The sequence below is a fragment of the Triplophysa rosa genome, linkage group LG12, assembly GCF_024868665.1.
Source record: "Triplophysa rosa linkage group LG12, Trosa_1v2, whole genome shotgun sequence".
NCBI classification, from domain to species: Eukaryota; Metazoa; Chordata; class Actinopteri; order Cypriniformes; family Nemacheilidae; genus Triplophysa; species Triplophysa rosa.
This window is the reverse complement of record NC_079901.1, coordinates 18,950,988-18,968,897: the sequence shown is the minus strand read 5'-3', so window position 1 is coordinate 18,968,897 and position 17,910 is coordinate 18,950,988.

Below are 17,910 nucleotides of genomic sequence, written 5' to 3'. Positions count from 1 at the left end.
AACATTTGAGATTCTCGATCGCGGTAATCTTCTGTCCTGTTCGCGATCACGGGGCTCAAATGTTGACAGGTACGGATATCATTAAACACCATACAACTATAGGCTATATAAAACTATACGCAAAGCCTTGCCATCACATCCGGAAAATAAGTCCGTAAATTTGAGTGAAATCACAGGCTTCATTTATCCCGTGCGAATGCGCCACATGAAATACAGATGTGGGGAGGTAATTTATAAATCACACGAGGTTCCCGAATAGGGCGAATGTGTAACCTAGCATTACGTCTCTAAACAAATTCACAGAAGGCTCCAACTAAGTTTACTACGCAAACTACTATCCAGTCATAGCAGTGGGCGTTTACTTCCAAGTCTTCATTGCGGAATGCCCATTCAAGCCAATCGTTTGTCAAGCCGGCCTCAAAACCCGGGTAGAAAATAGCCTATTGATTTTGATGTTTTTGAATGTAAAAACCACACAAACGTCATAAGTAGACCTCATACAACTGTATAAAACTGGCACTTATTAAGTGGTGTAAAGTATTGGAGTAAATGTACTTAGTTACTTTACTTAAGTATCTTTTTGGCTACTTTGTAGTTGTACTGAGTATTAAAGATATTAGCAACTTTTACTCTCTACTTAACTACATTTTTGAACAAGTATATGTACTCTTTACTCCACTACATTTGTAATGACTAATGCAATTACACATTACATTTTGCATGCCACCTATCTTATAATTAATATTGCCATTCACAGGGCATTGAAGGTACTACAATCTTGTGGATTTTGCCATAACTTACAAAAACTTGTCAACATGGCTTCTTTATATGAATATGAGTGCAGTATCAGGTAGATGTCAATCGCTGGCGGTTTATACATGGTTAGCCCTTACCCGCTATTTCTACAGTAATATATTGGCAACACTGTTGCCAGCTAGTTACTGTAGGTCACACATCTACAAAAGCTCTTGTTTTTAAAACTAACTCTTCCTAAATGTGCTCTAAACATGTTTGCTCAAAATTTGACCATATGGTGGGACTATTGCCATGAAGTGATGTAAACCAGTAAAAAGAATGTATAGTATTTCAATTTTCAAAAGTGCTCTCACACTATATAGACAAAATATTAACCTATAGAATGAGTCGGACACAGAGAAATGAACAATTCACATATGAATCTCAACAATGGTGACAATCAACTGAACAGCTTCATGCTGCAATGCATGCTGGGTACATAGTACAAAACTCATTCATGATTGTTTGTCACCATTGATGAGGTTTGTATGTCAAGTGTCTAACTGTGTCTCAATTGCAAAGAAAGATTTTCTGACAGAGATCTTTCCATTATAACATGTAATCACTTTACCAAACATATCTTAATAAATCTTAAATGCTATATTATTATTATTTAATGATTGAATTCTTTCAGATGTATCTTCAGTTACTAAGCAAACATAAAGTTGCGGTTCCTGTAAAGTCCCTTTCAGTGTTATTGTATAAGTGTACATTTTAAAGCTACAAGAAAGTCAAAGAGTCCAACCAAAGCAAACACTGATCGCCATAATGGTGACTTAAAACATAATTGAACCACTATGAACTAGAGTTAAATCTCAATAAGATCTTACACAGATGACAGAAATAAAGTGAAAGTGGTGTCTGTAATATGTGAAGATGTTATTGATGTTTGTGTTTAATTCTCCTCTGGTGAAATCTTGACAGATTTATTGTGTTCATCTGTTATTTACACTTGTTCATCTAAGACTGTGTGACTTAAGTGCGTTAATAGATTCTTTAATAATGTATCTTCAAACAGCCATTGCAGTAGTTTACTGTAAAACACCTACAGTAACTAGCTGGCAACAGTGTTGCCAATGTATTACTGTAGAAATGGCAGGTAAGGGCTAACAGTGTATGTGAAATGAGGACATGACTGCAGCTGGCGATGAGGCCCAAACCAGCATGTCCAGTGCAAAAAGGCTTTGACTTTTTAATTCTACTTAACATTATTTTATTTATCTGTTATATTGAAGAGACCTTTTTGAAGGACTTTGGTTTACTTATGAGCACTTGAGCTTAAATGAGACTTAGGGTGTTTGTAATGACGTAGGTTATGGTGTCGACCATGATTTGTTGCAATTTTGAGGTGTTCAGTCTTATTATGATTTAAGAAAATAAATGCGATTGCTCACCTCACAAATCAACTGTTTCTAGTTTTTCACTGATGTGTCTCTTAAGTGTTGAGGACTAGTGCTGCTTTGAGCCTACATTCAGTATGAGTAAAATACTCAAGTACTGTTAAAATCAGATACTCAATGACTTTTACTCAAGTCGTTTTGGAATTGGTGACTTGTAACTTGTAATGGAGTAATTTTCACTGCAAGGTATCTGTACTTTTACTTAAGTATGGTTTTCAGGTACTCTTTACACCTCTGGCACTTAATAACTGGCACTAATAAAACATCAAGTCTAGTAAAAAACCATGAATCATAAAACCAGTAAAACAGACAGCTAAAAGACGGGCTATCCTCCTACTTCCATAAGATGTTCAGCAGAGATATGATCTAGACCACTAGCTTTTTCATCAGACAGCTCACTTATGCCATGATACACCTCGTGTGTTGTTATCAATATTGGATAATTTACTTCAATATTCCCCACATCATGGGAGTTATTTTGAACACAGTTAAATAAAAGTTACAAATAGTACTGCCTCCATAACTCTGCAATATTATCTGTTCCGGAAACAGTACAAGGGAGAGATGATCTCCAATTGTTAGGAGATCTCACTTCTTTCCAAAAGTCTGTAATGTTACAATTCAGCAGCTTCATGGCCATAGAGTCAGCTCTCAAAGCTTGCTCATTTTTACAAATAAAACTAATAGCATACTTATATCTTGCTTTAGTAATCTTCTTGTGTTCTAGCTCAGGCCCTTGTCTGGGTCTCCCTAACATAAGCCATGTATTATGCATCCATGTACAGTATGTATACTCAAAAGCTTATCTGTTCCATCAGACCGGTGGACATTCACGAACGTGTGGAAAGTTAACAGCAACAAAATGATTATAAGTTTATGCCGTGAACCTCGCATACTTTAAAGAATTAAACGTTTAGTCGATCATGATGAATTCTTATAGCAACCGTTGAAAAACACAACAGCTTACTTCTTAGATCAGACGGCTTTGTGTTGTTTCCAGGGGAACCGTTAAAGAACGCGACTTTCTCCCAGAAATCATGTGAAATTCAACCAATCAGATGACGACTTTGAACGTGGTGAAGTGTTTTCAGAAAAGTGGGCCTTATGCATCAGGGCTCGTATTCTTAAAGCTTCCAAGAATCCTCTAAGAAAGCTCTTAATTTATCTTAAAAACGTCTATGTAGGAGTCTTAGCTTAAAAACGATTCAGGACCAATCTCAGAGAAACTCTGAGCAAGGAAAAGACAAAAACGTTTATCTTAGTGAGGAGGCGGGGCTTACCCCGTTCCTATGTATGACAAGACTGTGATTGGTTGGTTGACCAAGAAGGAAAAAAGAGCGCTTTTAAGTATAGGGTCATTAGTTTGAAATTGCACATGTCTTTTTTCCTGTTTTACCGTACTCACACACACACGCACTATATATATATATATATATATATTATAACTAGAGAGCAACATGATTGTGTATAAATCAGGTCAGAGGGTAGAAGGAGTAGATGTAGCAAGCAGAAGGTAAAGCATGGCTTTGCCATGTGCTCCTTAAGTCCTTGTTGAGAAACATGTGTTTTATGATCAACTGAAAGTAACTGATGTTATATTGTATGTGTTTAACTTATCTTGGTATTTGGTAGTAGTTGAACTTGATAATGTATTATATGGATTGTTCGTTTTTTATGGCTTCTTTGATTATGCAGAAGGACTTTTTGTATAATGTCTGGAGGATGATCCAAGACAGGAAGATTGTGGGGAACGAGTTTTCTTTACCTTTTTACTTCACAAGATCTTCAACTCATTGTTCCTAGTTGTTCCTCATTGTTCCTAGTCACATTTAAACGGATATATCATGAACTTGGATGTTTTAGCATAGCAAACAAATTGCTGGAAGATATCTTGGACTTTATGAGAACTTGAAAGGAATTCAGATAAGACTTATTCAATCCATTTCATCTGATCCATCGGTTTGAATATTATGATCGGTCTTGACTGCTGAAGAACCTTTGTTATGTTTATGAATATAATGTGCTGGGAGAAAGTGATGAAAGTCTAATATGAAATATTCTTTACTATGTTTACTCGAATGATTCTTTTTCACCAAATATAAATATGATAATTTGCATTCAATAAGAGTCTCTGAGTTGTCCATATAATTGTTAAACAGAATCCTTTAATGAAGTAGGTTACCTTCTATAAATAAATTGTATGATTATTTGAGGTTTTGTTAAATCACAGGTGGTTATTTATTCTTTTATTTACCATGCTGTTAATGTCAACGTATTTGATAGAAAATGAACAGTGAGACATTAAGTTTCTGTAAGTGCTGTATTTGTTTGTGTGTGATCACTATAGGTTGTGACAGAACCAAATCATCTCTGCTGCATAGCTGCATTTCTCCAGTTGCTAAATATGTTAATGTAGTGATTTCTTCCATTTCTGGCGCTATGGCATTTCTGCGCTGTTTTGGAGATGTTAGCGTGTCTCTAACAGGATCGGTCACAAACATCTAAAGTGTTGTGTCTGATTAACTCACTGTCATTCAATTTTATTTTATAGCGCTTTTACAATTTGCACTGCATCAAAGCAGCTATACAAGAAAACCAAAACCAAGATAATCAAAATTTGAACACACACACACACACAAAAAAATCTGATAAACCTTAAAAGTAATATGGAAATTGCATGCATTGCAACACATTTCTTCTCACTTTTCGTGTTTCGTCCATTTTCTCTGCTGCTAAAGAAACTCTCTCTTAAAAGTCCTCCCTGCTACTCCTAAACTTTTGGACCTTAAGAGCTCTTTTAAGGGTTAAGATGCTTTACGAATTACTTTTTTCTTTACTAGGATCTTTTCTGTAATTCTAAGGGGAAATGCCCACATTTCTAAGAATTTTCTTAGAATTTTGTCAATAGGAGCAATAGGATTTTTCATGATTACGGACCCAGAGGTTTAGCCAACGGTCCGTGGCTGAGACTCTTACCTGCGAATTCGTATGGAACGCGTTTACACGGAACAAAAAGTCACGTTTAAAATAGTCATGTTGACGCGTCCAAATTTCACGCGTTTCGCGTTATAGGTATTTTCCCCGTTCGCGTTCCATACCTCTTTTGAATTGTTTTCAGTTGGCAGGGAGCGTTTTGCACGCTGCTTATGCGCGCCGGGCGCCTCGCGTTTCTGCCGCGTCTCCCGTTTTAGGCGGAGCGCTCTGAGCGCCAGAAGTTGAAAAAAACTCAACTCTGAGCAGAAAAGCGCTTGACGTCATGTGCGCTTTTTTCCATTGTCCAATCGGATGAGTGGAGAGGCGGGGCTTCCCTTGTCGCAATGCTCGGAACGCCTGAAGACATGGAGGAGAAACTTGTTGTGGCTGTTTCGGGTTACCTAGCAACATACAAAAAAAAAAAAAACGCTGCGCGCTGCTCTTTTCAAAGAGTCACCAAAAGAGCAGCGTTTTCGAACATGAAAAGCGCGTTCTGTGTGATTGTAAAAGGCATGCCTGATGGGCGCGGCAGGTTTCTCCTCACAGTAACTCCCAGGAACAGAAGTGTGGCACACATGCCTTTCATTCTAGGTTTCTCTTAATTAACATATGCGTAAGCAGCATTTATTTATTTTCAGTAGCCATATTAACAGCTGTGCGGTGATTGTTTTGATGTTGACCTATTTATGGTGTTGAAATGATAACGCATTTTTGATGAAGATAAAACTTATGACTTTACACGCAAGTCAAAGAATGTAGTGTAGTGAGTTTTTTATAGATTAGAGCATGAAAACACTATTGCAGAAGATGCAAGAAGCATGAAATCAAACTTAACTTTAAAACTAAAAAATATACATAAATAAACTGTAGCTGTCCATCTGAACCTATTGAACAGCGTAACCCTATGCATCATCAGCAATCCATAACTTTAGATTTAAAATATGCAAAAATTAGAGGCAAAAGTTACGGATCGAAGCTTAAAAAGGATGCACGTTTAAACATTTTGTGGTTTAATGCACTTCCTTTGCACTGCGGTGTGAAATAGTCGTAACAGTACATTACATTTTATTAAGACTATACTGTTTTGTTACAAACCCCTTCTTAACTTTAATCCTTTATATTTTATCTTTTGTAAGATATAGTTCTTGTATTAAGGGAATGTTGGGCATATACGACAGTGACACAATCCTCAAAGCGGTTATCTAATTCAGTGGTTCCCAAACTGGGGTACGCGTACCCCCGGGAGTACGCCAGGTGACGGAGGGGGTACGTGAACAAAATCCTGAAATCTACTGTTTACTTAATTATAACGCACCTGACAATCAACCAGGCATGTTTTTCTCACAAGCTAATTATAAAGACGTGATCCCTCTAGTGTACACACAGCAAAATAGTAGTCACGTAGTGCCATAAAAGGTCAAATTCATGACATCCAATCAAAAAATATGCGTCCACTCATGCGTAAGCGCACGTCTTTACGTACCGCATGCGACTTCGCACAAAAATGACTGACAGACTTCTGGATAGCTTTGCATGCAGAGTATCGTGCCTTAGCCGATCGCGCTTTGAAAACATTACTGCCCTTCTCCACAACGTATCTTTGCGAGAGTGGGTTTTCAGCACTTGCCCACATAAAGAACAAATATCGACACAGACTCTGCATAGAGAATGATTTGAGACTCAGACTTTCTCCGATACAACCAAACATCACAGAGTTATGCAAGTCATTTCAAGCACATACATCTCATTAAGCAGTGAGTTATTTATTTATATATGAGTCATATATAATTTATTGTTTGATAAAAGAAAATTACACTTATTTAAAATGCAAATGTTTGAGACCACAATTGTGACTATCAAAGGGGGTACGCAGAATGATGTAAATCCTTGGGGGGGTACGCCATTGTAAAAAGTTTGGGAACCACTGATCTAATTCATTAAACTGGTGTTGTGATAGTTACAACAAACTGTATCAGATGGTGTGCATGGGTGAATTTGTGCATATAAAAAAGCACAAAGTGAAAACGGATAATGTGAAGATGCGATCAAATCTGTTACCATGGAAACGGAATTTGCATGAGGGACAAAACAAAAGCTTTCCTCATTGTTATTGAATGACTCACAAATAAATGAATATTTTTTAAGGGTGTAACAACTACAGAGAATAAAGGGACAGGTGTGGGGAAATGAGGACAGATTGTTTTGCTTTTGTTTTAAAGATGCAGTGTACATGACAAATATGGTATTTGCCACTGACTTGGCAACAAACCAGAAGTAATCACTAACACATTAACAATGTAACACATAATACTGGTTGAACGTCACCAGTGTCTTCTCGTAAATGAAGATTCCAATTTTCTTGGAAGATGACATAAAAAGAAGCATCTGAAATAGAACATCACAAGAGCACAAAGAGTGCTTAGTAGTTTAACCAGACGTAGTGCAAAAAAAAAAAAATCAGATCAGATTGGAATAAACATAGCTTAAAGTGACATTTAAAGTTGAAACATGAATTCTTTATAAAAGTGGAATTAAAAGCTTAGCCATTAGTCATGGTGTTACATGGATCAGTTAAGCAATCAGCTAATGTGTATAAAACCTTTTTTGTTACATTTTTCATATTTCATTTATGTATTTTTGTTGTAAACAATAAACAACTTAGCAGGCACCCAGAAAAGCATGTTTTTTGTGATACAAAAGAACCCACAAAGAATCTGCTCCATGTTTAGAAGTTATCAAGCAGGCGCTGTAGTTATGTTAGCTGCACATTTATGCTAAACTCTTCTTTCATCTCATATCACAGGTTCTGTGTTGGATTAACATCTGGTACTGTGAAGGCCAACAGAGGACACTGAACTCATTGTCATGTTTGTTAAAACCAGCTTGAGATGTTGTTTCCTGCTGGAACCTTAGAATTCTTATGTCGGCCAAAAAGTTATTCCTATCATCACTGCACTGTTCAACATGTACTGTACAACATGTTATGTTTGTTGTATTTTGTGTATTTGTAAGGAATATAAAATGATAGTTCACCCAAAAATAAAAATTCAGTCATCCTTACCCGTTATTTCAAACCTGTCTGACTTTCTTCCGCTGAACACAAAAGAAGATATTTTGAGGAATGTTGTTAACTGACCCACTGTCAATGCAATTTGTTACCAATCAGTTACCAACATTCTGCGGAAGAACAAAAGTCATGCAGGTTTGAATGAAAAGAGAGTGAGTAAATGATAACAGATCATTTTTTTGGGGGGGGGGGAGGTGAACTATCACTTTAACTAAGTTAAATTGTTTAAAAATGATACATTTTATTTCAATTGTTTCACAGTCCTGGCTTTGTGGTATGATACAGTTCCCTTGTTTCAGAATAAACAAACAGTCCACAAGAACTTTGTTTTTTTTCTATTTCTGGTCTTTGTCAGTTATTCAGATCAAAAATCTGAACTTCTTTTAAATAGTGCCAATCAGTTACCAACATTCTTCGGTTCAGGGAAAGAACAAAAGTCATGCAGGTTATAATGACAAGAGAGTGAGTAAATGATAACAGCTCTTTTTTGGGGGGAGGTGAACTATCACTTTAACTAAGTTAAATTGTTTAAAAATGATACATATTATTTCAATTGTTTCACAGTCCTGGCTTTGTGGTATGATACAGTTCCCTTGTTTCAGAATAAACTAACAGTTCACAAGAACGTTTTCTTTCTATTTCTGTTCTTTGTCAGTTATTCAGATCAAATATCTGAACTTCTTTTAAATGGTGCCTGAACACTTATTACCACCATTACAAGCTACAGAATTTGTGCAATAGCAACATTATTTTTACCACTTTTTAAACTTTTTTAAATATGTATATTTTGTACTTTTTATACATGTGTTTGTTTTGTACATTGTACTGTTTTTATTGTATGTGTGTACTGTTGAGGTTTTACATTTTGTTATACAGCTGAGCAATGACAATAAATATATTTTATTTCATTAAATTCTTCGACTGGTTATTAAATTCATGAAATGCAAGCACAGTAATAACAGTTACCTATTTTTTCAATAGCAATGAGAAAACGATTGCAGTGGCCACAAGCAATGTTTTGTAACAATGTTTAGTGTTTAAACAAAATGTTACCAAACCATTCACCCAAGTTGGGTGCAGGTGTAAGACACAATTGGTTGGTTAATAATAAATTACATATAATAAGCCACAGCCTTGCATATCACAATCAGAAGCCAGAATGTGAGGGACGGTACCTTTGAATTTTGTTACTGTCCTCATAATAATAACAAATTATAATATATGGCTTCATAAAGTTATATGTATGTTTATTTAAACAAATTAAAATTCTAAATGTCATTTGTATAAAATGTGAGTGAATACCATGATCCTTCCTCACCAATTTTTTCAAAGTGTAGAATGAAAAACAGCATAGTGAAGAATTTAATTGTGGTGACAATTAATGGTGACCCTATGCAATCTCAACATGTCTATGAATCAATGGAAATTTAGCTGAAACTGTAAGACAGCATTCAGCATAAAAGAATCTTGCCTTTCATCAGTGCATGACAGATTTTTGCTTCATACTGTCATCACACCTATATGCAGGCAGCAGTTTCTGGTTAAAACAAAGCTCATATCACACTAGAAGTCATGAAATACCTAGGACAATAAAACACAAAAGGGGTAGGCCAAGCCTTGCCACCTGCCAAGTTCTCAAAGACTAATTCATATGTGCTTGTGCTTTATAATGCTTCCTCTTTAACCAAATCCGATGACCAATGACTGATAACTGAATGGTTTATACGTCATGACATTGTGAGAGACCACACATACTGGATATGTTCTCCTAAAAAATAAGTTGTATTAAAAATAAAGAAATTCAATTTAAACAACTATATTGGAAAAAAGTATATGTACATGTATGTGATACCAAATGAAGTAATTCAATTTTAATTCGGACCTCAAATTTCTTTAAATCGTGCATGCTGTCAACATTAAACAAAACAGGAAGGATGTAAAAACAGAATCTGTTATCTGAGTTTGCACAAAATTCCTGAAATATTATAGGTAAAACCTGTGGGTTGAGATTATTCCAAGTAATCTGTTTGATAAAGACCTATCCCTTTTTCCTCTTCACAAAAAAGTAAAACGCAAGCGGCCGGAAGTAGATAATTCATAGACTGGCATGTGCATTCTTTTTCTGTTACTTTTCCTCTTAATCCTTTTCGCAATAAGGAAAAAAAGGAGGTACATAATTTAGAATCTTTCTCTTCACAGTCATTTGTTCCTGTAAGTGCTAGTCCACATTATTTTAGGGTCTTCACAAATTGCAGTACCTTACAGATGTGTCAGACAGATTTGTCTAGTAGGTTTGACTGACAGAAAAAAAAACAATTTGTTTATGAAATTATCACCTCAACATGAAGGTGTCTTATCGATGTTCATTACAACATTCCATTTTTAAAACCAGCAATATAATGCATCTACAAAAATAAATATTTCGGTTAATATTTAAATGTTTATCATTTTAAAGCAATAGCTAAAAATTAATTCAGATTTTAATTTTAACACAATAACCAAATTTGTCTTTACGGTAAGAGCAGAAAAATATTAGCCTAACATGACCAGAGAAAGGTCCGTCAATAATAATATCTCTAAATTTCAGCTGCAGATTTCTCAAATCTGAGTCATGGACAATTCATGGTCAGTATTGTTGTCTTAGACGGTGTTAGAATAAATAAAAATAATGCTTACTAACACGTTTAAAATAACATGCCATTTAACACATCTCAGAGGCATGGCCCTACTAGCTGTGACTGTTCTGGAAATAGAAGGAAGAGGAAGAAAATAACTCAGTTCAAGGAAACAGAAGGGGAATTTTTTCTTTTCAGAAAAAATGTATAAATCCGCATTGTTTAGATTTTACATTATTAAATGCATTACCTCAATTCTGAGATGACCCATGAGAGGACACGTGAATGATTTAATTTATTAAAGCATTGCTTGGCTTTTCATATTTGTGTGCCAATGTAATGTTTATTTCTTTTGGTTTACCAGCAATTCGCCCTTTTCACATGAGGTCACGCATCTTCCGTTCTGCCGCGAAGCAGTGTATCGTTACTTCCGCTAGCACCCCAGTTCATGGCGGTAATGCACCTATAAACTGGTTTGCCAACCGCCAGTAAAACTCAAGAAGAAGAAGAAGAAGAAGAAGAAGAAGAAGAAGAAGAAGAAGTTACTTCCGCTAGCACCTCAGAATGGAGTTTACCAAGTCCCTTGCACATCTGCCACAAATAAATACGGTTAGATGATGTACAACGTCTTGCAGACAAATTTTTGCTAACGACAATATCAAAGCTAGAGAAAGGATTCAAATTCTTCGTTGAACAGTACCTGTTTGATTATGAAGGTAAGTGTTTTGTTTTCTTTTTGTGTTAGCGAAGGTGCTAGGATAAGTACTTGAATACGTTTTCTGTCAGTTTTTTCTCACTGTTTTTAAATTCCAGCGCGACGGCAAAACGGAAGTTCTTCTTCTTCGTTGCAAGACGGATGTTATGATACACTGCTTTGTGAAAAGGCGGAAGTTAAGTGACGTCATTGTGAAAAGGGCCTATAGCCCTTAATAAGCAATTTCACAATTAAAAAAAGGATTCAGATTTGAAGTTTAGGCTGTATTGTCATTCCACACATACACAGAAATGCACAACAAAAAGGACAATTTGCTAGTTTGCAGTGCACAATAACAGATAGGACAAAGTGGAGATACATGTACAATTTCAATAGAGTATTATTGCTGAGCATGGGCTGAACTTCGTGTCTAAAATCTACCTTTCTTCTAATGGCTCCTATCAAAATAATACATCATGTCACAAATCAAACATCATCTCAAACAGGTTCCCTAATAAAGTGCTCATTGATTGCGTATGTGTTATATAAGCAAATACACGCTGTACTGTACGTGTACTCTGTAGACAAAGATGAACAATAATAAATATGTAGAACATTTTTGTGGCGTGCAATACCCAGAATAATGATGATAATTATGTAATCAATGCACAGTTTGTAAAGTGTTGTGCAAATTGGGATGTCAGTACACCAAAGCAGTAGTTTTGAATAATTATTTTATACAGTACTAGTCTAAACAGTTCCAAACAAAAGTTGTTTCATGAAAATGACATTTTCACAGTTCATTACTGGCCATCGAAGGAATCGATTTAAACATCTTGCACATCCTTGTCACAACAAGGGATGCCAGTGTTAGTGTAGCGTCTCTTATAAAGTGAACGATAATAAATAAAAATAAGATGTAGATGGGAATAATGATGATATTAATATGTACAGTGTAAAATCAATGTACAGTATTGAATGTATAATCCATTTGAGTGTTAGTACAGCAAAACGCAAAACAATACAGTTGTTTTACAATACAGCCGTGGCCAAAAGTTTTGAGAATTACACTATTATTAATTTTCACAAAGTCTGCTGCCTCAGTTTTTATGATGGCGAATTGCATATACTCCAGAATGTTATGAAGAGTGATCAGATGAATTGAATTTTATTGTGAAGTCCCTTTCTGCCATGAAAATGAACTTGTACATTCCATTTCAACCCTGCCACAAAAAGACCAGCTGACATCATGTCAGTGATTCTCTGGTTAACACAGGTGAGAGTGTTGACGAGGACAAGGCTGGAGATCACTCTGTTATTCTAATTCAATCAGCATTACAGACTGGAAGCTTTAAAAGGAGGGTGGTGCTGGAAATCATTGTTCTTCCTCTGTTAACCATGGTTACCTGCAAGGAAACGCTTGCAGTGGGCTCACTCACAATTTTGCCTAAGAACACAGCCATTAACAAAGAATGGTACAAAAGCATCCTCAGAGAGCAACTTCTCCCAACCATCCAAGAACATTTTGGTGATGAACAACGCCTTTTCCAGCATGATGGAGCACCTTGCCATAAGGCAAAAGTAATCACTAAGTGGCTCGGGGACCAAAACATCAACATTTTGGGTCCATGGCTAGGAAACTCCCCAGACCTTAATCCCATTGAGAATTTGTGGTCAATCCTCAAGAGGCGGGTGGACAAACAAAAACCTACAAATTCTGGCAAACTCCAAGCATTGATTATGCAAGAATGGGCTGCCATCGGTGACGATGTGGCCCAGAAGTTGATTGCAGAGGTCTTGAAAAAGAAGGGTCAACACTGCAAATATTGAGTCTTTGTGTAAAGTTAATGTAATTGTCAATAAAAGCCTTTGACACTTATGAAATGCTTGTAATTATACTTCAGTATGCCATAGTGACATCTGACAAAAACATATAAAAATCACTGAAGCAGTAGACTTAGTGAAAATTAATATTTGTGTCATTCTCAAAACTTTTGGCCACGACTGTAGTTTAAATGAACATTATATAAAAAAATGTTGTCATTCCTGAATGTTGTGTGTTGTTGCTGAGGCCTGACATTTGAACTTATGCAACCCTGGCTTTGATTCTTTTTTTACAATGCCTAGCAGGTTGACAGGAGAAACTGATGATTTATTGCACACGCAAACAAAAGATCAAGAAGAATGAGGATAGTTAATTAAGGTAATGAACAACTGTATTGACAATAACTAAGATTAATAAATCCTAATATATATGCCCACTTTTGCAATCCAGAAGTTTGTTCCCTTAAAAATAATGATGAAAGTTGGTTAAACGCAAACTTTTAAAGGTTTTGACAGGAAAGCAAACAGTATACTACCAAAAGGTAATGTGCTGTGGTTTTGAGCTGTGGGGTTATTGAGTTTGCTTACATACCATGGCACAGATGCCAGTCATTAGAGCAGTGTTTGAGTCCTACATTAACATTTTGGTGTGTGAAGTCACACAGTAAAAATGGTTTTCAGTTTAGTTGTTGTACTTTGCTGTTGCTATAGACTAGCGCAGCCAACTATATATTTGTACAATTTTTGTCATTACATGACCAACGGGCAACATAACTGGCATGTCCCAGGCACATAATTTCATTACTATTAAATGACAAAAAATCTGAAAAAGAAGAATAACAGAAACATTTAGTAATAATTTTGTGCACTTTATTTAAAATGTATATTTGTTTTTCTAATTGTATTTGTTTTACATTTATTTTTTACAGAAAAAGAAGTATTAAGGGAGAAGTTGTTTTGGTATTATATTATTGTTTCTGTACAAAAAATGTTTTAAAACGTTGTTCTCCAATAATACTTTTGTGGGAATTTCATGTCTATAAATTCAGTTCATTGCAGTGATAAGAATGTAGTTTTTATTTGGCTTAATTGTGTTTAAAATATGTACTGGGTTTGAACACAGTCGTGGCCAAAAGTATTGGCATTGACATAAATGTTGTGTTTTGCAAAGTTTTTGCTTATGCTGTTTATAGATTATTATGCAGAGTGATCAAATGCATTTTAAATAATGAATTCCACAGAAGTCAACCCCATATAGAGAACCTTTCGTCAATCCTCAAAAAGCAAGTGCAAGCAGAAGCCCATAAATTGTGATCAACTCAGAGCACTAATAAGGCAAGAAAGGATTGCCATCAGTCATCCAGCATGCCAGAGCGAATTACAGAGGTTGTGAAAAACAATGCTCAACACTGAAAATATTGACTCTATTATGCATATATTATGTTTTTGCCAATAAACGCCTTTAAAACTTAAGATATGCTTATCATTGTTTTCCAATAGCTATACCATAGAAACATGTAGAAAAATAATCTACAAATACAAAAGCAGCAAACTTTGCAAAACACAAAATTTATGTCACGACATGACAAATTACTGGCACATTGAGAGCACAAATTACAAAATCTTTCAGTGTTCATGAAAATGTACTATTTTGATTTAGCATACTGATTATGCATTCACCCCATAAATCATGACTCTGCAGGAAAGTACATGCATGTTCAAATACATGCTTTTAAAAGTAAAAAGTATCATATTGATATCGGTGATACTGGCCCTGTATTTATTTGGAGTCAGATCAATACCAAATTTTGCAGCATCGCCCATAGTCAACAGACCAATGGCGGTCGGTGCAGCGGTGCCGCTAGGTATTCTGGGACCCCTGTCTAATTTCTAGTCTGTGCCCCTTGCGATCGCTCCTTGGTCTGTCCACAGAGGCGAATATATTTGTCCTAAAAATATAATTGTACAATGTTCAAGTAAAAGTATAGTCAAAACACATGTGATAGAACACACGTAGTGTTTACTTTTACAACATTCAAATGTTTGTTTTTTAAACAAAATGTCAATGCCCAAATTTTTACAGTACATTATCAGTACATTGAAAATTAAGAAATGCTCCTACTGTATGTATAAAGGTATGGTTAGCATCAAATTTGTTTTACACTTTTAGTCACTTTTCTAGTTACAATTTTACTAGTCACTGTTTCATAAAAGCACTCGTATTAAATCTTGATCAATGTATTTTCCGCTTTCATATTGATAGCTGTTGGGTCATTATTTATCAAGGAATATTTTTGAGGTTTTTTGCCATTTATACAAAGGCTGTCCGTCACTTCTGTGCAAGACTGAGTTCAAATAAAAAAATGGAAATAGTATCAGGATCGTTCTCTAAAGAATGCCTTCATGGTTGTGAAGCGCTTTATTCAGAGGTAAACAATAATGTGTTGATGAGAGGCGAATGGAGTGAAAACTTTACAGTGATGGGAAACTGTATTATATTGCTCCAGCGTCACATTAAGTAAACTGCATTTATAACAAAGAACTGCACATATGCAGATGTCACAACAAATAGCAGTAAATACACACACCTTATCCTCTTTTGAAGTCCACTCTGCACTGCAAGGCCGTGAGGGGCGGAGCCGAAGCCTTCCGCTGAAGTGCGTGTGCCCTTAGAATCGCCCTAATCCCCCGGCGCCCCTGGGGAGAGGTGACTCCTTGTCCGAGGGCGCAGGAATGCAAAACATGTGTTTGGCGAGTCATGTGAATATGTGCATCGCGCATCATGTAAAAATCGAAAAGGATTATATTGTCGAAAGGGATTATGATAAAAGAGACGCTCGCGTTTGATAGATATTCGCTTAGGCTCATGTGTAATCAGAGTTAAGTGTAGGGGGCATTCACATTTCGCGTCTTTTGCGCGCGCATATTTGTTGTTTTAAATGTAGACGCGACACAAGCGTGCTCAAATAGGGAGCGACGAGGTCGCGATGCGGTGAGACGCTCCCTTTTTCTAAATTGAAAATATTTCAACTTTTCAGAATGCCGCATGAGTACCGCGGGTGACAAGAACCATCCCCCCAATATTGACAAGATCAGTGACGATGGAGACACAGATGATCACAGCATAAATAAATCTAGTAGCAGAGTTATTACAAGGTATTTTCCGTGCATATAATCCATATAACCCTTGTTTACCTCCTCGTCTCAACGACTAGCGTGCAAGGCCCATGGTTGTTTAGCATCGACAGACGCCAGGAGAGCTCAAACTCCTAGGCGCATAGGGAAAAAATGAGAAAGCAGTGTGCCCCTCATTTGTGAATCTCCCCAAAGCGGGTGTCTTGTGAACGCGAGCGTCTATTTCATCATAAACCCTTTCGACGCGTCTGCAGCAGGCACGTATTTTGACATAGGCTAGGTTCATTACGTGCCGAACACATATGTGACCCTAGACAACAACACCAGTCTTGTGTGTCAATTTTTCGAAATTGAGATTTATACACCATCTGAAAGCTGAATAAATACGCTGTCCATTGATGTATGGTTTGTATGGATATGACCATATTTGGCCGAGATACAACTATTAAAGTCGGGAACTAAGGTTAACCTATTTAACTCTGGAATCTGAGGGTGCAAAAAATCTAAACATTGAGAAAATCATTTGAACTTGCTAACCAGAGGCGCTCAGGGCAGGGTGTTGTGCCGAGAAATGCACCCCTGCCAGATTCTGCACCTCCTTCAATAACACGATGTCCGATTGGCTAATTCTAACCCCTCCCCACACCTAATCCTAATCTATACCCTAACACCTAATCCTCACCCTAACCATTGGGGTGGGTGCATAATTTGGCAGGGGTGCATTTCTCAGGCATTACACCGGCTGCATTACATTATCCCTTACGTAGACTGAAAACCTGCTGCTGTTTTTGTCGTCAGTGTTAATGAAACAACAAAATACAAAATCATGAACTCTTGACTAAATAAGTTTTGTATCTTTATTTTAAATTCGTTTATTTAATGAATACAGTGAAGAATAATGTTCATTTTTTTACATTATTCAGTTTCTTTGTTAAAATGCCACTGGACTGTTAAATAGACCCACTGTACCTCATAGTAAAATCAAATGGTGAAATAAGATTTAGTTAACCCCTACTTTGACCTAAATAGTCTGTCATTCTTTCTTTCTTTTGAAGTGGAACATACCTACAGTATACACTTGTCCATTAAGAGAATAAACACTTTTCTGCAGCTGACTGATTTTAAGACATTAAAATTGTGCTTTTCCCCCTATTTTAAATATATATAGGCTATTAGTTTATATTCTAAACTCATCCAAAAGAGTGGAAAAGTAATGGCTGTGTTACTGTAAAATCATTGCAAAATAAATAACAACAAATTAAATCATGACTGCCCTAAATTTTATTTAGAGCAATTTCAAATTTGAATTCGACTTTTAATTAATATCATTAACTTGTTAAAATTGTTACATTTTCACAGTGTAATAAAATACTTTATTTATTCTTAAAGGTGGAGGGGATGTGGGTG